We start from the raw sequence: 22,581 nt of genomic DNA, 5'->3' as shown, positions 1-22,581 counted from the left end.
AGCATTGTAGAGGATGTTAATTATAGATTTAAAAGGCAGATTAAAATTAGATCTTGGGTGCTTCCAGTACTCTGCTGATAGAAGCACTAAAGCTAGTTGTCTGCACCAAAATAGGGGACTTCAATGCGTAGATCTGTGAAGAAGGGTGAGCTCCTGCCTGTAAGGAAGGGCCAGTGGTGGTGGGAGGCTTCTGCAGTGTTTCTCGCTGCCTGTCAGCAGCATCTCAGCATGGTAGAGGTGATGAACTACAAGCTTGAGGTCTTTCCTCTCCTCATTCCCTTGAGTTTCCTACTCAAGCTTCTGGGGTTTTGTGTTCTCTGCTGGAATGGGGTGTCTGAGGAGGGAAACGCTGTGCTTTGGAATTTGGTCTTGAGTGATTGATGAAAAGCTGGACCTCATAGCCCCAGGGCCACGTGCAAAATCAGGAACAGCAGCATCATTGACTGATAACATACTGTCTTTCTAAGTTGAGCACGTTTAATTATGTTCTTACATTCTTTTACCCAAGTTTTTAATGTTTTAGTCTATGGGAGAGGGTGAAACTAGCTTTACAGGCAGGTAGTGAGCAGCTAATCTTGTAAGATTCTTCTCATTGTGCAGCTCCTAATGAGCAGAGTTCGCATTTGCATTATGATAGCTAATTTGGGAGCAGCATGAGAGCACAAAGCTTGATCAGATGTGCACTTCAGCAATCGTTGGCTCTTCTTCATATGATACTAAAATACATACATACATTAACGTCTCTTTCTTTGTTGCAACAGGTCCTGCCTGGCATACTGCAGAAGCATTGCTGTATTTTACCTGACAGGAACACAGGTAAAATTTTTGCTTAATGAGTTAATATTGTAATATGATTTGGAGAAATGCAAACACAAATTGGGTAATATAGAGAAGTCTTGTTTGCTGCTTACCGTCATTGAAGTTCTCTTCTAGGGAGTGACAATTTGGATGTTTTGTTTAAATTACCTGCTTTCATGTGAAGATTTTGTATATTCTGTTACCTTTCTGGAGCTGTCGCTTTGTAGAGACTGCTATCAGGTCTTGCTTATAAAGGTATTTGTATGAACTTCTGAAGTATCTCTATTGTTAATTATAAAGTTACGATTTTGGCAAGAAAAGAGGTTTAATACTGGAGTCTGCAGTCTGGTGCTGTTGATTCGTGAAGGTGCTAAGCAGTGTCTTAAGCGAGCTCTGACTGCAGATAAATGCTTGCTTTGTCCTTATTTTTCAGAGACTAGAGGAGTAGACTAAAGGAGTAGACAGAAGGAATATCACTAATGATGCTTTGCTATTGTACAGGAGGAGGCTTAAAGTAGTATATTTGTGACCAGAACAAATCAATCGATGAGAACGATAACATGGACGAGAAGAAAATGGTGTTTTAATGTTACATTCTTTTATTGCAGGAAAAACAATTTATTTTTCCATCTAATTTTTAAAATTCTTTTTGTAATTTTATAAATTGAGTGAAAGTGACTGCATATGCAATTGCGAGTTTGATTTAACAGACTAATTTCAGAAAAGTAGAAGGAAAAATACAGCTTATTTTTGATATCCAATTAATAGAACATATGTGAATGCTTGCAGCTCTTAAGGCTTCATTCCCCCTCCCCCGATGGATACAATTGAAATAAACTGGTTTGTTCATTGGCTTGCTGTTACTTGTAGTTCATGGATAGTTTGCACTGAGGGTAATTGCACAGAGAATTTGACAACTGTGTTGAACTGTAGTGTGACTTGTGCAACTGCTCAAATGAAAGTTAAAATCTCATTTTCGTTTTTGTCTGTGAACATGTGAGTAGTACATTATAGTAAGATAGTTAATAACACACCTCTTCTAGCAAGAATGTGGAAGTTTATAATTAGTGAACACATTGCAGACAGACTTCAGCCTTTATTTCAAGTTTTCCTAAAAACAGGTCTAAGGAAACACTGTATGATGACCACAGCCCAGGCTGTGTACTTCTGTGGTAATATCCTGTGCCAATTATCTTTTTTAAAATTTTATTTCTAATACAAGAATTTGATCCAGATTCCTTTGATGACCAAACTCTTCTTGACTTGTACAAAAGTGTATCAAGTAGATATGGAAGCCAATGTTACCTGAAGTGATGGCTTGGAGCTGGGCAGTAAGACCCTGACCATTTATCTCAAGAGGGTGAAAAAAGCCTCTACAATCAGTATCAAGAAAGCCATTTATCTAAAATACCAGTCATCTTCAAAAGTGTTTTCATTTGGTCATAAGAGAAATGGAGAGCCTGCTAGTGTAAAGTTTGGTTTTGAGAATTTTGAACAAAGCTCTTTGAAGAGGAATCCTATCAGGTTTTTGTACATAACAACTGCTGTACAACTCAAGCACACTTAGATATGAAAATAACTGTAACTTCTATTGCTTCTGTGTGACTGCTACAGCAAATATTTTGATGCCTACCTATTATATAGTTGGGAGTTGCCAGCAGGTGCAAAGTAAATGATGTCTGTGTTCCATTTTCCCTGTTTCCCCCATTGATGGTGTTTAAGTACTTGGCAGAGAAGAGAAAAGAGTTCTGACAGGACGAGGGAGATTTTTCCTCTCCTTTCTGGAGGAAAAGAACAACTGAATTTTTACATTTGATCCATTGAGTCCATTAGAGATAGGTGAACTGTTTTCTTTTTTGATTATGTGTGAATCAACTAGTCCAAACTAAGAAGATGACATTCATTAAATTTGTGTAAATGTGGAATGTGCTGCTTGCATTCAAATGTATGCATCATATATGGTATAATACATGTCCAGCTCCATTCTTGTTAAGTGAGCCCAGAGAAATAGCCTGATTATGAGCTTTAGGTCTACGTCTGTGTTCAGCTGCTGATAAGTGGAGGAATTTAGCAATATGCAGACTTAGACATTGTTCCTAATAAAAAGGAGAGAGGTATAAAGAGAGATGGACTGATGGGGAGGGATGGGAGAAGAAAGAGGGGAAGAAGCATAAAATGAGACTTCCAAAACCATTAGGAAAGAACACAGTTGCTGTAGGGAATAGGGATCAGTGAAAGGCAGAGACAGAGGAGTAGTTTCCCCACTTGTTTCTATCCATTCAGTAGTTCAGGAGTGGGCAGCTTAGGGGTTTCAGGCTCCTTGATCAAGAGTGCTGCCACAACCAGCCTCTTTCATGCTGTTATCACAGGAGCTGCACCCCAGAGAAAGAAATAAGCCCTTGGGCATGATGGAGCCAGTGCTGCCAGGCCATCCTTTCACCTGACTGTCCTTCAGACCTAGCCTAACCTCAGTTCTTGGGGAATATATGCAACTAGCCTTAAAAGTAGTACAGCCCTGGATTGACCATACCCTAGAAAACTGCATGTCCTACTGTCCCTTCCTACAGTGTAAGAGTTTGAAGTGGCAACACTTGCTGTGTCGGTATTGATGTTCTTTATTTGTAAGCTGGAGAAGAGAGCTATACATGGAAAGAAAGGTACACGGGAGTGCTGATCACCTTCCCCTTGTGACGCCGTGTTAGTATTTCTACTATGAACTTTTATTTTCAGTGCTTATAACTTGGCTATAAAATATTTCCTGCAGAGCCTTTCAAAAGAGAGGATAAAAAACGTAATTCAGCTGTTCCACAGCAATGCAGTTTGGAAGAAGATATGTATTTAACAAGATTAGATATTTCAAAGGTTAAAGAAAGATTCGTTTTTCAAACACGTAAAGCATTTATAAAATCTCAATCTTTAAGTAAAATACTGAGTCCTGCAAGTTGGTTGCTTGTGTTAAGCTTTTCTAATAAACAGTGATATTTCATTTCCAAGTGTTATTTTTGGCTTTCCATTAATCATAAATATATTTTGATTACTAAATTAAAAGTTTATATATCATATACTGACATAATGTACGTTCATTATCATGTTATCTGCTATCCAGAATCTGTGTTTGTCACATACCCTGTGCCTCAGGAAGCAAAACATCCCAGACCAGACACCTTTATTCTGCACTTCCTTCTTATATGCCTCAAACATACTATAAGAGCAATGTCGATGTCCGTTCTCATTTTTTTTCCATCTCCCGTAACTTAACCAGCCAGCAACAACTGGGATGCATTAGCAGTTATAAAGTTAATTGGAAGAAAAGCAGTTACATGCTCTGTACAGGTGTTACTAACAAGATCATAAGGGGGAAGAGTGTGAAGGTACTAATGGCCTGGTGGGGAGCAGCTTGCTTATTTCCTTGAATTATAACCCTTTCTCTCTCTAGCTCCAGCTGGGAGAAATAACCCACCTCTTTTGATGGACATCCACCACCCTCTGTGTACACATGCAGCCAGCTCTAATTCTTTTTATAAATATTTCCCAGCAACAATCCATCCTCTACCAACAGGAACTCTTCAGCCAAGCCCGAAGTCCCCCCTCGTTACTGCACGGTCACTTCTGTAACCCCCAGACAGATGCTAAGTCTGTCCTTCCCCACTCCCATCCCACCTTAGCAAGGGTCGTAGTTATGATGCTGGTTTAGAGAGCTGTTCACACAGTGTGAGCACCACACTCGGTTTCTACCCTCAAAATGAAGATAGCCATCTAATGCAACATGTTTTGGCATTCCTGACAAAAAAAGGAATATTTGAGGGGTAGGAATGCAGCTTCGAAACAGAGAAGTCAGTGTTCCCTGATGTGGGTTGCTTTTTATTTCGATTTATGTGTTTTTTATATTTATTTCCAGTCTTTCTTGAAATAGACCTCTTCAGGCAGTACATGTGGGTTGTTTAGCTATAGATACTTTCATACAAATAAAAACCAAGAAATATATCTGAAAGTTTATGCTTTTGTGTATGCTATGTTTAAGCAGTCTTACACCAGATAAGTGAATTATTTGGAGTTTGATTTTTATGTATCCCAGAGCTCCCCGTATCGTGATCTAGCACAGTAAATGGTCCTCTAGGTGAGCAGAAATGTACTTGGTGCAGTAAAATGTGAGTTATCAATGGGATTCACTGGCAGAAGGTGCTCTGCCCAATTTTTACCATTTCTGCGGCTGTTAAATGGACGTTCCTGTGCTGCAGAGCTGCTGGTAGCCGTGTGCTCTGTCTGCCGCTGTTGTGCTCCCGATACACAATTATTAGTTTCCTGTCATGCAAGGAAATTGCACAAACAGCTTCTATTATATCCTTTTCCAACATAGCCATGAGTTTAATATGTTGTGGACTGCAAATTTGGGCTCATTTTTTCCACTGAAGATCCCAAAGGAAGGAGTGAATCAATAGTCACTAGCAGCTTCTTGGGTCGATTTGTTCTCTGGTGCTTTAAACTTGTGTTTCTCCTCTGATAGTGAAGGACATAAAGAGCATACACACCTATCTGTTTGACTTGATTCTGATAAATAGCTCTTTTAAACTTTAACCAACACTTAAAAAAAAAAAAAGAAAGAAAAAAGATTTATGCTATCTCAAATTTCTTCATCATCCATTTTCAGGTCAGCTCCTGTGTGCTTATATTGAACTTGCACAAGACGTTAGATCCTTCGCAATAATCGTTCTCTTTTGTCCAGTGCATTGGCTAAAATTGCATTGGAAAAAGTGTGACCAATATTCTGCTCTCTGCAAAGAATGAATAATATCTGCTTGAGAGAGTGGTAATTGCTTTAGATACAAAAGCGAGAGTTTAATAATAACAAATCTCTTCATTGGGTAAGTGTAGCCCAAGACAGTAATGTTTCATCCTTAGCTTGTTTGCTTTTCTTCCTGTTGCTTGAAAAGCAAATATTGAACTGGAGAAAAATCTAAGATAGTATTAAGAAGAATTTCTGCATTAAACTTTACTAAATTGGATAAAGAAGTTAACATTGCTTTTTTTTTTTTTAACAACATCTACAACTGTTTTGCTTTAGGAGCTTTTTAAATAAAAGGAGTGTGGATTGGTGCTCAAAATCAACGTCCTTTATAACTAGCAAATATGTTACTAACTGCTAGTTAATTTTTTTGGTATATATATTTATTCAAATGCAATGGTTGTTTGTAAGAAGAGCCATCCGAATGACTGGGCTCATGATGCATATGTATGAACTGTACAGCAGCCAGTTTGATTTCACAGAAGGAATTACAGGACAATATTCAGAAGCCAAAGTCCTGTTACAAAAATAACTTACCATATTCACTAGCATATCATCTTCCGTCTGAACATTTTGAAGTACTTAATTAATGGTGATGAATTTTTGTCTTGTGCTGTTGAGATAAAGAAATTTTATTCCCATATTTTATGGAAGAGAGTCAGATTATCAGCTGGAGCGATGCAAGAATATTCACTAGGGTTATATATCATGCTCTTTAGAAGTTCTTTGCTTCAACTGAAATTGTCCTTTTACTTTCAAGATGTAGCTATAGATTTTTAGACAGTTCCTGCAGACTTCACCTGCTGTCTGCTTGCCGAGTTCAACATGAGCGTTCTCATTCAGATGTTCAGCTGCAGGCTGCCTGCTGGTACTTTCCAGTCCTGTTTCCATGGAAATGGGAATTAGAAGGGTGAAAATAAAGCAAGAGTGAGTATTTTCTTAATCTTCTAGTTAATCCGGAAGTTCTCATACCTTGGTATCAAGGTTGTTTTGCTCTTAGTTGGCTGGGCATATGATGCCAACTTTTGCAGAATAAAAAAATAAATAAAAGCTGTTATCAGAGCTGTTATGACCAATACCTATTACCTTAACTCTGCAGAGGGGTCTGGGATCACCAGTAAAGGCTGAAGAAGGGAGTATTGAACTCATCTGTGCAAGAATAAACCGATGAAAGAGTGTGAAGCAATACCCCGTGGCAGAGGTGATAAGCTCTGAGAAAACTTCTTGGCAGACATAGCTCACATTGTGAAAACTGTTGACAGTAATTAATTGAATAGTGCCACATGAACCTGGGGGAGGGAAACATCCATTTCAGAGAAGATCTAGTTTAAATGCTCCAGACTGAAGGCGAAACAAAGGGTATCATCTAACGCATTCAGAACATAATTTAGGGCTCTCGTGTTTCCCTAGAGATTCCTGCTCTCCTTTTTCCTCCACGTTACTGACACTACCATATCAGTAAAGCCAGAACTGTGGAGCAGTCATCGTACAGATGGCTGTATAGTGAGGTAAACTTTCTACCTATTGCAAGCAGCATATTCTTATGTACACACTTCTGCCCCTTTGGCAGTGGCTGAGCCCCAGCCACGGCTTTGTGTGAGCCTGTCCTTGGGAAGAAGAGGTCCGGGCTCTCTCAGCCAGGCTGGTGTTCCTCTTGTTTGGGCCAGAAGTGACCAGTCAAATTAGCACAGATGGAGAATGGGGAGGGAGCAGGCCTACGCTATGCTCCAAGGAGGATCAGCTATACCACCTCTTTTCTGACAGATGCTTGTGTGGCCTTTCCAGGCCTTTTATTCAGCTTCCCCAACCTCACCGTCAAAAACTTTTCCTGATACATAACCTGAGCCTTCCTTTCTGCAGCTTAAGCTCGTTAACTTATGTGGACGATGAGTGCCTGCTGTTTCCCAGTTGCTTGCAGGTACCCTTTGTGTACCTGAAGACATTTTATCCTGTATTCCCTTTAGATTTTTTCATCCAGGTTAACAAATTCCACTTCATCTCTCTTTCGTGTATGTTGCATTAGCGTACATCTAAGCCTGACATGTTTTGAAAGTAACTCATTGAAATATGAGCTTTTTTTCATCCTCAGATTAGTTTAGAACAAAATGCAGGTGTAGCAGTTCTCTGACATGACGTTATGGTTCCCTAAACATGACATCATCTTTGACTAGCTAATGTCTAATATCCTGGTTTTACACTCCAGAAATTCTCATATGCTGTAGTCTGTGACCTTTCTTCTTCCAGAAGACTTGTTTGATGTGGGTGAATATGTTAACACGGGCTATAGACTTGAAAAAGAAGGGCTTGCTTTGTTTGCCTGTTTTTCTTTAGTACTAGTTCAGTTCTGGAAAGGTGATAGGCTAGTAGGAATTAACGTGATTTAAATAGGTAGAAATTAGGAAGTTTGAGTAAAGATACCAAAATCTTTTATTTTAAAATTCCTGAGAAGGTGGATTTTCACTTCTCAACTTCCTGATTCTCTTCCACTCACCATAGCCCACAAGGTGAATTTATGCCTGTTACCCATACTTTGGTTTTTATCAGTGTTCTTCTCTAGCTTTTCTCATATCTACAGAAGATCAGCAGCACAGGGAGCATATCCATAAGTGACCAGGGCATTGGTTCCACTTCTCCCAGGGATTCAGAATCTGAATAAGGTGCAACTGGCACTGAAAAGCAGATAGCTTGCAGTGATGTTAAGAGGAAACCTGCAGTCTGTGGAAGAAATTATCTTCTAAAGTTAGTTTGCATCCTTTGGGGCATTTCAAACTTCTTAGCAATGGGTAGATGTCTAGCTAGAATAAGGAACTACACTTTCAGTCTCAAACCAGCCAAAAAACTGCCTGGTCTTATTGAATTTGTATCTACCTGGGACTGTCCATCTTAATCCACTAAAATCTGGTCTCTAATAAGGTGCAAGAATATAGGCAGTTTGGGTTAGACTCAGACTTCAAAGAAGTCAGGTCTATTATCTCAAGATCAATAGGTCCTCGGACTTCAGTATCAGGACTTCCAGATATAGAGCTAATTAACACATATTAGTCCACTTAAAATAATTGGACAGGCCAGAGGACTTTGGATATGTGTGAGCATAAAACTGTTTTAAGACTCCAGCTGGTGCAGATCTCTGTGCCATTCTGCTTATGGAGTAAAAAACATGGTTACAGCACAGTGCGCTGGTGATTCAGTCTTTGCAGTGTCCTCAGTGGCTGCTAGCATACTACAAAGTCCTTTTTCGAGTTCAAGGTCCTCCACTACAACAAGCTCCTCCTGAGAGACGTTTTTCCCCTCTCATTACTGTTACAAGAAGTCACAGTTATGCTTCACCCAAAACTATGTAGTCTTAAAAACAAAAAACTGAGCAAGAGATTTCACTGATGTTTAGATGTTTAAGTGTTCCAAGATCAATAAATCACTCCTCTGAAAGGCGAGTGCTGACTAGCCCCTGTGCTCTTGGGGCTGGTTACAAACCGATAGCTGTAAGACAGCACTGTCCTGGGGGCTGAAGAAGGGGCTGTAACTCAGTGAAGCCTAATTCTAGAGGCAGAAATGTGAGTGAGCGTGTGTGTTTGTTTGCCATCTCTTTGCCTAACATCACAAGAGCGCTGGTGGCTGAAGGTGTGTAGGAAGGAAATTCTCTCCAGAAAACAGCATCTCTTGCAGGGAAGCTTACTTGACCTTTATCTCTGAAATGTTTTGTAATAAAGCGCTCCCGATGCGTACAGCTCAGCTACTGAAGGAAGAGAGAAGCGTACAGCAGCAGCAGCAAGAACTGCAGGCGGCTCTGATAACTGGTCATGTTAGTAATGTGACTCGGTGTTGCCAGATCTGCTGACCTTAATGCCAGATCTTCTATCTAGGGACGGGGCGGGTTTGTCTCCACGGGGGAAAAGGCTGCTCGCTACAGAACTAGCTGGGATCATCAACAGGGCTTTAAACTAGATGTGAAGGGGGTGGGGGGTATTGTCAGACTTAGAGGATTAACAGCCGAGGACGGCCCTCCATTGTCTGATGAAAGGAGTGTAGGCAGGTGCCTTCGGCCTGCTGCCTCAGTGATACTAGGGGGTGATATGTGTAGTCAAGAGCAACACATAAGTTGCCTAGAGGTTAAAGAGAATCCCCAAAATAACAGCTCAGGTAATAAAACTTCCCCCCCTAGGGGTGCTGTGGGGTCGAAAGCCCAACTTACGTGCTTCTATACGAACGCACGCAGTATGGGCAATAAACAAGAGGAACTGGAAGCTCTTGCTATCCGGGGAAACTACGACATAGTTGCCATCACTGAAACATGGTGGGATGACTCGTATAACTGGAGTGCTACCATGGATGGCTACAAGCTCTTCAGGAGGGATAGGAGAGGTAGAAGGGGTGGTGGGGTTGCCTTGTATGTAAGGGAAGATCTAAACTGTTTAGAGTTAAATGTTGGGGATGACCTAGTAGAATGTCTGTGAAAATCAAAGAGGGGCCTATGAAGGCGGATATTGTAGTGGGTATCTGCTACAGGCCACCCTATCAGGACAGTGAGACTGATGAGCTATTCTTTAAACAACTGGGGGAAGTCTCGCGCTCACTAGCCCTTGTCCTTATGGGTGACTTTAACCTGCCTGATGTCTGTTGGAAGTATAACATGGCAGTCAGGAAACAGTCTAGGCGGTTCCTGCAGAGTGTGGAGGACAACTTCCTCTCACAACTGGTTAGTGAACCGACTAGAGAAGGAGCTCCCCTAGACCTGCTGTTTGTGAACAGAGAAGGTCTTGTGGGAGATGTGAAGGTTGGAGGACGCCTGGGGCTTAGTGACCACGAGATAATAGAATTCTCAATTCTAGGGGAAGTTAGGAGGGGGAACACTAAAACAGCCAAGCTGGACTTTGGGAGAGCTGACTTTGGGCTGTTTAGAAGTCTGGTTAACAAAGTCCAATGGGAGACAGCTCTCAAGGGTAAGGGGGCGCAGGAGGGATGGTTACTATTCAAAAAGGAAATTCTGGAGGCACAGGAGCGAGCTGTCCCTGTGTGCCGGAAGTCGAGCCGCCGGGGTAGAAAACCAGCTTGGATAACAAAGGAGATTTGGGAACATCTCAAAAGAAAAAGGGATGTCTACAAGTCTTGGAAGAATGGGCAGGCATCCAGGAATCAATACAGGGAGGAAGTTAGGGCATGTAGGGAGATAATCAGGGAGGCAAAAGCCCAATTGGAACTTAGACTAGCCAGCTCCGTAAGGGACAACAAAAAGTCTTTCTATAAATATATTAATAACAAAAGGAGGGCTAAAGATCACCTCCAGCCCCTACTGGACTCAGGGGGTACGTTAGTCACTAGGGATGAAGACAAGGCTGAGGTCCTTAATGCCTTCTTTGCCTCAGTCTTTAATAATAAGGTCAGCAGTTCCCAGGTGAGCTGGCCTTCGGTGTCTGAGTGCAGGGAGGGAGAGCAGATCGAAGCTCCTGTGATCCAAGAGGAACGGGTCAAGGATCTGCTCCTTTGGCTGGATGCCCACACGTCTATGGGGCCTGATGGTATCCACCCGAGAGTCCTGAGAGAGCTGGCGGATGTCATTGCCAAACCCCTGTCCATTATCTTTGGGCAGTCTTGGCTCACTGGGGAAGTTCCGCTGGACTGGAGGCTGGCGGATGTTACCCCCATTTACAAAAAAGGGCGGAAGGAGGATCCGGGGAACTACAGGCCTGTCAGTCTGACCTCGGTGACGGGCAAAGTCATGGAACAGGTTATCTTGAGTGCTATTAATGAGCACATACAGGTTAACCGGGTGATCAGGCCCAGTCAACATGGGTTTATGAAAGGCAGGTCTTGCCAATCAAACCTGATCACCTTCTATGACAGGGTGACCCGCCTGGTTGACGAGGGAAGGGCTGTGGATGTAGTTTTCCTGGACCTCAGTAAAGCCTTTGATACAGTTTCTCATAGTGTTCTGGTGGAGAAACTGGTAAGTGCTGGCCTGGATAGGCACACCCTCCTTTGGGTTAAAAACTGGCTGGATGGCCGGGCCCAAAGAGTGGTGGTAAATGGGGCTAAATCCGGCTGGAGGCCGGTCACCAGTGGGGTTCCCCAGGGCTCAGTGCTGGGTCCAGTTCTGTTTAACATCTTTATCAATGACCTGGATGAGGGGATTGAATGTACCCTCAGTAAATTTGCGGACGACACCAAGCTGGGAGGCTGTGTCGATCTGCTCAAGGGTAGGGAGGCCCTTCAGAGAGATTTGAACAGGCTGGATCGTTGGGCTGAGGCCAATGGCATGAGCTTTAATAAGGCCAAGTGCAGAGTCCTTCACTTGGGGTATAAAAACCCCAAGCATTGCTATAGGCTCGGGGAGGAGTGGCTGGAGAGCTGCCTGGCGGAGAAGGACCTGGGGGTGTTGGTTGACTACCGGCTTGATATGAGCCAGCAGTGTGCCCAGGTGGCCAAAAAGGCCAATGGGATACTGGCGTGTATCAAGAATAGTGTGACCAGCAGGAGCAGGGAAGTGATCCTGCCCCTGTACTCGGCACTGGTGAGGCCACACCTGGAATATTGTGTCCAGTTTTGGGCCCCTCGCTTTAAGAGAGATATTGAGCTCCTGGAGCGAGTCCAAAGAAGGGCAACTAAACTGGTCAAGGGGCTGGAAAATAAAACTTATGAGGAGCGGCTGAGGGAGTTGGGGCTGTTTAGCCTGGAGAAGAGGAGGCTGAGGGGAGACCTGATTACGGCCTATAAATACTTGAGAAAAGATGGTGGGGAGTTAGGGGAAGGGCTCTTTACATTAGTGATGGGTGATAGAACAAGAGGAAATGGGCATAAGCTTAGTCAGGGGAGATTCAGGTTGGATGTTAGGAAGTATTTCTTCTCTGAAAGGGTTGTCAGCCACTGGAATAGGCTGCCCAGGGAGGTGGTTGAGTCCCCATCCCTGGATGTGTTTAAGAATAGGGTGGATGAGCTACTTGAGGATATGGTTTAATGGGGATTAGGGATGGTTGGACTCGATGATCTCTAAGGTCTTTTCCAACCTAGAAATCTATGAATCTATGAATCTATGAATAAAGGAAAGCAGTATGTAGAATGACTGATTTCTAGATGACACAGTTTGGGATTTTTATTTTCCAGTGCCTTCATCTATTTGTGAAATGGTTGCCCAGGCAGTATATAAATCACGTGGACTGAGGGGGCGTGTATGTGTGTGCGCGCGCTGTACACAGGCACTCTCTTGTGGAGGAATATAGTTTTGAAGTCCACTGCCAAAATGTGCAACGTGGCCGACACAGTGCAGTGTGTGGGTAGAGTTAAAGAGCATATAATTGAGCAGAGAAATGGAAAGACAGACATTCCTGCTCATACAGTGAGCAAGGTGAAATGTTAGTACTGTTTTCTAGAACAGCTACCAGTCAATGACGCGAGGAGTACGGGGAATCCACATAAGGTCTCAGAGGAGTGTAGCTGTAATGCTGGAGGAGTCGTGGATTCATTGATTTTGCATGGGTACAGAAGACCACACTGGTATTTCATTCCCACTAGAGGAATTTGATCGTGGGCCAAAAGAAAGTATTCCCTCACCTTTCGCTCTCAAGGGTGCCTACACAGAAGTATCTGCATTCCCCATTTTGGTAATGTCTTGCCTCTCTCCAGCTACTTTGAGGCAACATGGAAGTAAGGACAGATCTCTTAGCTGGTATGCATTGATCATACATAATTCAGTTGTGTAAAGTATAGAAATAATAGAGATGTTTTATTTACTACTGATTTCTTAACATGTTAATTATATTCCTTTTTCCCTTAAATTACAACTCAACTGTTTAAATATATTGTTATATATGTTACAATATATCGTTTCATGACCTGGGAAGACTCTCAGTCTTGAGAGGAGTAAGCAATGGAAATAGCATCAGAAGTGACCATCAGTCTTTTCTCTCAGATTCGCTTCAGTTGTATTGTAATCCCTAATTTTGCGGAAGCTCTTCAAGGTTTCATAGAGCAAAGTGTTTTTTTCAGGGGATGTCGGAATAATGTTTTTTGTCATAAAAGTTTTCTTGCAAAAAGAATGTAAGTTAGAAAAAATAAGGACTGGAATTCACGTTGCTAACTTCTAAAAAGAAATCTATTTCAGGAGACTCTTGTTTGGTTTATTTTGTCCTTCCCCCCCCCCCCCCCCCCCCCCCACTACTCCTCCACCATCCCTTTTTACTAAAAGTGTGGGAGAGTATGGGGAATTGGGTTCTGTATCTAAGATGCTCACAGTGTTAGATAACTTTCATTTTCAGAAGATGCCCGAACAATGTTTGTCTACTCTAAGGCATGCTGCTTAATTTGGAGTAGTCTGCCACATGTTTTGGACTTGTATTAAACTCCCTAGGATTGAATAACAGATTTAAAAAGATGTAGCATCCAAGCCTCTCCACGATTAACAGCATGAGAGCTCTCTTTTCTTCCAGCTCTGCGTTTTCTGGAAAAGAACAGCTCACTTCTGCTGATGTACTGGTGGAGACTTCTTCCAGACGTACTCTTTTTCTTTCAGCTGACTTTATTAATGTACAATTTTTTCTGTCCTTCCTATTTCTTCTTGTATGAGCTGGTGGCTGGGAGTACTAAAACATACATTTTGTTATCAAAACATCTGAGCTGTTCATGCTTTCCATTTAAAGATAAACTACAGTGATATTCTCTATTGTTAAAGTGTTTTTTCTGTGCTAGAATGATTTTATTTGTAGTAATGCTGTATGACGTGGTTTTCCTGTCTTTCGGGATACTATAACATAATAGGTACTATAAATAACAGCTGCTAATGTCTACAATTGTGCACAGCAGGCAGTAATTTAACCACTTGTCTCCTTTCTGTCACGATGGGAAGTATCAAACACTTCTGCACCAATAATGCATATGATCCCCAAAGCTGTTAGTGGCGCTTATTGTACAAGTACATTACCAGAGGCAGTGCTACTCTTTCTTCACTTAAGATTAAACCATAGCAAATGCTTCCATGCATGTGGTTTAGTTGTCTCAGTATGACTCTGCTTTGGGTATGGCACCAGCTGTATGTCCAGAGAATCTCTCTCGATCTGCCAGCTGAGAAGAGTGATGCTGTTGAGCAGCGAAAAGCAGAGGGAGAGCCTAGGGACAGCAAAAACTGTCCTATTAGCTTATCCTTCTTGAGGCAAAAATCATTGGGACAGGGAAGGAGCAGAGAAGGTGAAGATATTTCACCATAAAGGAAGGTGATATTTAAATATACCTCTGAGAAAGTAATTCTACAAGATTAGATGCATGTTGTCACTTGTAGATTATATTACTTTTATTAAAGTATATTGATTTGCTAGACTTAGGTAGTTAAATGCTCAAGTGAGGAAGCACAAATTGGTAGTTGACCAAGTCTGCTGTCCCAGGATCTCCCAGGTCTTACCTGGACACAGCTTAAAATCAGAGAAGACACGAGAGGTAAGAGTACAGTACTAGAGAAACTACGAGAAGCATAACTCTCAGCTGTGCTCATCTGACAGCAAACCCCCGGGATGAATCATCTGAAGATTTTCAGTGGTATATATAGGAAACCTAAACTTACCGAAGAGTAACGATGGCATGACAAAAAGCCGTAAGGGCATTTGCAGTCTTTCTTGCCTTATATAATGGCTTCTTGTATGTCCTTTATAAACCTAGGACTGATCCTCTGTACTGTACCATTAAAACTTCTTGTGAGCCAGGAGCCTCCATACTGAACCTGGGCAGAACAATGCTGGAGGCTTCAGCTGACAGAAGTTTAATTCATGAACCACCTTCACAAATATATTTGGAAATTGTGAGTCACAGAAATCAGCCCACAAGGCATAAGAAATTACATCATGGTTAAGCTGTAGGTGATTATAAATGTAAGGGATAAGATATCACATAAGCTTCAGGCAAAAGGAAGTATATTTTGAAAATGCTTCAGTACTTTTGACTTCCTTGCTCATTCAGAGGGCAATTGGAGGAAGCGATACGAAATTGGAAAGCCTGAAGAGGAAGGACCAGTATGGTGTGGACTGTTACTAACGTGTGTTAAAGGAGGTGACCTTTCTTTTGTTGAGGTAGAGACTTAGAAATCATCTACCGTCATGAGCACCTCTGCTTTAGGGCTAGTGATCCATGTTTCGTATACTTGAGTGTAAGTCTTGCTGATGTATTCTGTTTGTGCTAAATATATATATAATGATTCTTTAAAAAAGATCATCGGAATTTGTTGCCCATTGCTGAAATTTTCTCCTGTTTCTATGGAAACTGTGATAGTAAGAAGACACAGTAAACAAATGCACTGTATTATGAGCCTCCTCTTTAGCAGGACATTCATTTTATTAATATCTGTCCAAATTAGTCTGGTGACAGGTATTGTGCCCTTGACCATCTGAACGGTAGAGTATCTATTTCATTTTCACTGAAGACTTATCTTCTAGCTTCGAGGGCTTTTACTTTGGTCTTTAATCATTTTTCTAACCCAGTGGTTTGGTGGTTTGTGCCAGTGGTTAGTATGTTACTGCTGGTAATATTTGCATAGCTCAGAGGAGAGTAGCAAATGCTTAATAACATTTATAAAGATCTTCAGAAATAAACAAATCTTAAAGTTCAGAAGTACGCTTGTTGCTAGCTAATGCAGAAAAAAAAAACTTCTTTTGCCTGTGATTCTTTTGAACGTGTTCATGTGGCACGGTCTTCCAGAGGCATAGCTCAAAAGGCCTAACCTGCTGTCTAAGAATGAAGAATATGCCTTTCATGGAACAAATTATGTCTCAAAAAGTGGAGTGTCATCTTCTGGAGCAATGCACAACTGAGGCCTTAAAGTATTTTGCAGAGCGAGAAGAGTTGTGTATGTTCTGGACTGCCACGCACTGCAAAGATGGGGAGGAGGCTGCCCCCCACCTAGCCCTGCTCTGCCTGGCAGCACTGGCAGGGTGCAGGCAGGAGCAGGCAGTGCGTCCCCTGCAGCGCTGAGGACCGCATGTCTTGCAGGCACGTGCACCAAACCGGGGAGCTTGAGTCGAGGAGGCAAACTTTCGTACTCACTGGTGATACAATTAAATTCCTGCACGATTACTGGTCTCGCCTTCTGTTTTAGAAATGAACCTTCCTTCTGTGAAACCAATTTCAAGATGACTTACTGCAGCTGGCAGGGGTAGTCAGGTTTTCAGAGATGAAAACTGTGGATAAATCGTTTACGTGGCTCAGTGGGTGATATGCCCATGCTGTACTTCTGGAGTGGTTTACGGGGAGTGAAAAAGTCAAAGCTCAAAGAGCCAAAGTTAGGATGAGGGAAGCCTGTTTGGTTTTGGCGTGGTGAAGAGATGGAGGCACTCATGTTACTGAGAATTTACGCTGAACTCTCCCTCTGGGCTGCAGGAAGGCAATGAGGCAGTCACCTTTATTTCAGTCCGTAACATTAAATGCACTTCAGCAACTTATAGAGAACTGCCGTACAATAAGCAAGATACTTTTTCTTTGCTATGGACAATTTATGATGCTTATTTCATTGAAGACCTCCTGTGTTAAGTATTTGACAAAATCACTTGATAACTTGATTTAATAGCAGTCACTTTTAAATACGCTCTAGAGAAATCAGTGAGGATGGGCGTGGGGCTAATGAAAAAAAAGATGTTGATCCGGAGAAACACAAATCATCACTGGAAGCCTTGCTGTTCTTCTGGTGATGGTGGTGGGAGACATCAAAACCCCAATTTGTAGGTTCTTCTTTTCACATTCTTTAGTGATATTCTGAATATCATTGTTGCCATAGGTAATTAGATAAACTATCTGATTTGGTAACTTTTTGGATTTTGGATACAAAGGCGACAAATGGTGCTACTCAAAGGCACAGAATGCTTTGACGTCCAATAAGAAGTAGGCTGTTGGATGGTGCTTAAGGTATCTCATGTGTTTTGATATCACCCAAATGAGACAGCTTCTTTAGGCAGGCCATCAGATTTGACAGGAACTCTTCAAATAATTTCTATCACCTCAGAGAGACTTGTTCTGTGAGAGAGCCTCTCATGCTGAGACAAGCTTCTTCGTAACTATGAACTCAAAGTGCTAACAAAGGAACATCAGCCTGTGTAGACAAAGAAGGTTTTGAAGGAGATAATAGTCTTTTATTTTGCTTAGTTTTTTATGGAAGGCAGATTGTAAGCCTTCAATATCATTGTCTTTCCATTTCTTGTGTTAATTGAAAAAAAATAGATCGCATCATACCTCATTCAGTATATAAAGAGGGCTTATAAGAAAGACAGAGAAAGACTTTTTATCAAGGCCGGTAGTAACAGGGCAAGGGGCAATGGTTTTAACCTGAAAGAAGGTAGGTTTAGATTGGACATAAGAAATTTTTTACAATGAGAGTGATGAGACACTGGAAGAAGAGAAGTTGTGGATACCCCGTTGTTGGAAGTCTTCAGCGTCAGGTTGGATGGGGCATTGAGAAACCTGATCCAGTGGAAGATGTCCCTGCCCATGGCAGGGGTTTGGACTAGATGATATTTGAAGGTCCATTCCAACCCAAACCAGTCTATGATTTATGATTTTTTGGTTTTGGTTGGACTTCATGTTACTGGAATTAAAAGTCAAAAAAGGTAAACTCTGAGATAGATTTGATTCCTTGTCCTTTTAATTAATGTTAGATTCACCTTCATAGTAAAAGGCAGATCTTGGACTTAACGTGGACATCTTCAAAATCTCAGTCTTGTAGCCATGAAAATACTACTCCGTTGGAAATGATCACAAGTAATAGTTGCTGGGCTGCATTCATTGTTTTCTGCTAGAGCTGGTCTCTGACTTGTTTACTCAAGTAAGTTATGTGTGGGGAGGCTGTAGTCATCTTTTTTCTTTTGAAACTCTACCATTTAGGTCCTTGTGGAAGACATGCTATGCCATTTCATTATTTTTATTTTGTTGAGTTGTAACTCAAGAGCGTCACAGATCACAGATATATTCTCTGATGTTTTGTGTTTTCCTTAGTGCCTTTCATAACTCAGCATAGTCAATAACTCCACTCTTCTCCCTTGTTGGTAGTTCTTTTCATCCTTTTTTTTTTTTATTTGGCAGCTTTATCACTTTATTAGATATTTTACTGATTTCCGTGCCTAATGTTTTGCAGTTCCTTATAGGATTTTATGCACTTATTATCTCTGTAGTTTTGCTGCCTTTCATTTTGATATTCTAATTTTGTTCTTTATAACTTACCTGAATTTTTCTTTCTATTTTTTAAAATCAGCTAAGAAACACTTCTTAGCTTGATATTCACTGTACTTACACTTGAGTAATGTAATCTTTTAAGCTAGTAGATTCTTAGCTATTTGACATCATGTAACGCTTGACTGATTTCTCTGAAAAAATCTTTTAGCATATTGTCATACAAGTTATTGACAAATTACTCTCAACAGTAAACTGCAGAGCATCCTTAACTGTCACTGACATCTTTGTTTGGCATTTTAGAAGACATATGGCTTCATACAAAACTGTGTTGTTATTTAACTTGAATTTTGTTGCCTTCCTTTTGGATCTTTTGACTAAGTTATAAATACTGTACCATAAATATTTCTTTTCCCATTCAAGGAATCCGATGTTAGCCAAGGCTTAACCGTGAGCATTCTAGGAGAATCTGGGAGGTTTAGCTTGCAGTACAAATACTTCGCTGTTTCATTCCTCTCTGCTTCCTCCTGACAGTGGGCACAAGTGCACAGCAATTCTTGAATTTTGTCTCTCTAGCCATATGAGTAGAATGGGATGGGAGTGCCAAAGGTCAGCTCATTTTGTAACAGAAACAAAGATATAGGTTTTCTTGGTTGTTGTTATGGTTTTTTTTTCTGTGGTTTTGTTGTTGTCGTTTTTTTGTGGGTGGGCAATAAAGTTAAGGATGGAATTTGCATCCATTCTTTTAACTTCACTGTCTTTTCTATTTGCACCCTGGCCAGACAGGGTGAAGATAGAGCAGTCATGTTGCTGTTGCTGTTGCTGTTTAGACTGAGTTTCCAGACTCCCACAAGCAGCATGTCTTCTCAAACACAATTGATTCCTATTGTCAACAATTTATTCAGATATATTCTTCCTTTCCAAATATCCTGGATTGGCATTTCCAAAGTTCTTAGATGACGATAAGGCTTGTCCATAATTTAGACTCTCCGGTATGGTTGAGTAGTACCTCTCTGTGTCTTCATGAGCATATCCTGTACTGTAGCATTTGATATCTTCCTTGTGGACGGTAACACGATCTGCCTATACGCACAACTTCTTATGGAATTAGTGACTAATTCTGTATATAATTTAATTAAATAATTTTATGATAATTTTGACTTTTTGGAGAATGTGATATATGCAAGAGTTCTGCCTAACGGCATGTTGTTTAATCCAGTGCAAAACTTCATTTTTCATTGTAATTTTATTTATCTGATTTCATGGCCACGAGCTTTTCATGTACTTCTGCATTTTAACTCATTCAGATAATCACAGAAAACTTCTAGGTCTGGAGGAGGATTTGAACAGATCATATAATCTCTTTCCCTTGTCCAGCACAACCTCTGTTTGTGCCTGCCAGGATGTCATTCCTGGTGGTTGTGCAGTCTATGACAGGTTCCACAACTTTCCGAAGCAATGTGGGTCTATGTTTGATTAGTCTTACTGCTAGATATTGTGCAAAATATTTCAACAACATACCCTGTTGCAACTTTAAACTTAAATATTGTTCAGTCTACCACGGATATGGAGAATAGATGATTGCTATCTTTTTTCGCAAGGGCATTTTATGTATCTGGAAACTATTGCCCTTGATTTGAAATCTCTCTTTTCCAGGAAAAAAATGTTGAAATAGTTTCTTGGCCCCTGACCATTTTTTCTAAACCTCTTGGGAAACGTAAATCATGCCTTATACTTTTTCTTTCAAAGTCCCTTCATCAAGTGTGATGTAAGTGCATTGAAATATAATCTTTCACAGGTAAGGAAATGTGATCAGAGTTCATAGTTCAGAAGAGTGTATGTCATGCAGTTATTTTTTAAGCCCAATTTAAAAATCTGTTTTTTAAATTTTATTAAACATTTCCCTTTCTTTCTAATATTAGTTGAAAAGCAAATGACACAGGCCAACACAACAGCCTCACAGAATTAATCCTTCTTATGCTGTGTGAATTGGAAGCATAACAAGGAAGTCCTCGTTTAAAAGCCCAGTTTTAAGAAATCAGTTATATATTCAGTTATAGATTGTCTCCAAGTTAAATAGGAATTAGGGCATGCTAACTTCTTTGATATCAAACGTACTTTTTCTTCATTCTTTCTTTCCCTCAGCCCTCCATCTCTGGTAAAACAAGCACTTTAAGAAAAGTATTCTTGTTCCTGTATATCTCCTTATCCATAGTATCTAGTTCATTCCATTGAATTAATTTAGAAGTGATCTTTGTGGAAGGACAAGAAAAACAATTAGCCTATCCTCATTAATTTCAGCCTTGGAGTTTTTAACATGACAGCTTCATTTATGTTATAGTTATTGTCTTTGGGATGCAGAGATAATACTGGAAGTTCAGCAGTCAATGAGTAAATGATAGTAAAAAATTGGTTGACTGACTACAGTGACCCTCGACTATTTCTGCATTTCATATTGGCATATTTTTATAAAACAACTACCATCCCAGTGATAATCCTTGTTTTCGTTACTTAAGTGTTTTTAATTGAATATGTTCACATTCAAATTACACACTGAGAAGTAAATCTGTAGGAGTTTAATGACTCTATTTTCTTATGTTATACAAAATATACAAATCCAGTTAGGCATATTGCTGCAATGATAATTTTTAACATTAAGTATTTTATGCAGAGGAATTAAAGGGCATATATGCATATAGTAAAGGCTGTGTAATTGCCTTCCATCAATGTGTGCTAGTTAGTTTTTTGCAATGAAGCGACCTGAAGAAACTATAGCTGAATTATAACTTCTTGAGGTCTTTGAAAGCATTTACTTCATTTTTTTTTTTTTTAATTCTCTATTGAATTTTAGGTCTGACTATTGGTTTGCAATCCAAAAGTAGCTTTATCTTCTGTCTAGGATGTTCACTAATACTTCTGGGGAAGCTATTAATGTAATATTTTAGAGTTCAATGAGTTTGTCTTTGCTCAGGATCATCTCAAGTTGGCTAACAAATGAAAAGATATGGCTGTGTAGATTAAAATGATATGGAACTGGCTCCTGGGCTTTCTGTCATCACAGATAGGAAAGTTTCTGTAGGCCTGATGCCTTCCTTGAGGAGGACCTGATACAGCAAAGCACTTAAAAGAGTGTTCCCTCAAGGGCATTAGGGAAAAATATAGCTGGCAGAACAAAGTATAATGGAGCACGTAAAATAAATTAAGAACAAAAAAGTTTTAGCAGAGGAGTAAACCCATTGTAGTTAAAGAAAGTTATGGTATTGATAAAACAAATTAGAGGGTTTCAGTAAATATTTCTATTCTGTATTTGACTTTTCAGGTTGAAGGCCTTGTATTATGCAAGTCAGTCAGACTTTCTGTACCAGTGGTATCTAGGAATAATGTCAGTAGAGTTAGGGCATTTACATTCAAGACTCTGTAAAGAGATGTTTAAGAAAGTTTTCTTGTTCATTGTTAATACTGGAATAATTCAAAGATAATTGAGAAATCTCCATAAATGTGTCAGTATTATATCAGTATTCAAAGTGACAATCAGAATGACTCCAGAAGCAAATTAGTTTCATTTGATATACAAACAAAATCCTGTCTCGTCTTTTTTGTTAGTAAGCAGTTACAGGTTTAGATTCTGTAATGGGTTTTCGCGTGTTTTTAAGAAAGTAAGTCTTACCAACAGATTTTTTCTTTAAGATTTCAGTTGATTTCAGCCCAACATGTATAGAGTGCTGTAAGCTGTTCAACTTGATATAGATGATTTTAAAACTATTGCTGTATTATAGTAGAACACAGACTTAATGGGCTGGACACTGGTTGAAAGACATCTCAAAAGGTTGTCGTGACAGTAATGAAACAGGGCTGTTTCTGGACTGGTTGTGAAA

At 40.4% G+C, this 22,581-nt stretch overlaps 1 protein-coding gene across 2 annotated transcripts in view; it reads left to right on the top strand.

Moving 5' to 3' along the window:
- Positions 1–749: 749 nt before the first annotated feature.
- Positions 750–22,581, top strand: part of DLGAP2 (DLG associated protein 2) — a 388,943-nt gene continuing 367,111 nt past the window's right edge. For both annotated transcript variants that reach the window (XM_086608344.1, XM_086608343.1), the window contains exon 1: positions 750–816. The gene's annotated coding sequence lies outside the window, so the exon portion shown is untranslated. The remainder of the gene's footprint in view (positions 817–22,581) is intronic.

This window comes from Tauraco erythrolophus, chromosome 2 (assembly GCF_009769465.1).
Source record: "Tauraco erythrolophus isolate bTauEry1 chromosome 2, bTauEry1.pri, whole genome shotgun sequence".
NCBI classification, from domain to species: Eukaryota; Metazoa; Chordata; class Aves; order Musophagiformes; family Musophagidae; genus Tauraco; species Tauraco erythrolophus.
Note: the sequence above shows the minus strand (reverse complement) of the source record. Positions and strands in the feature narration are given on the sequence as shown.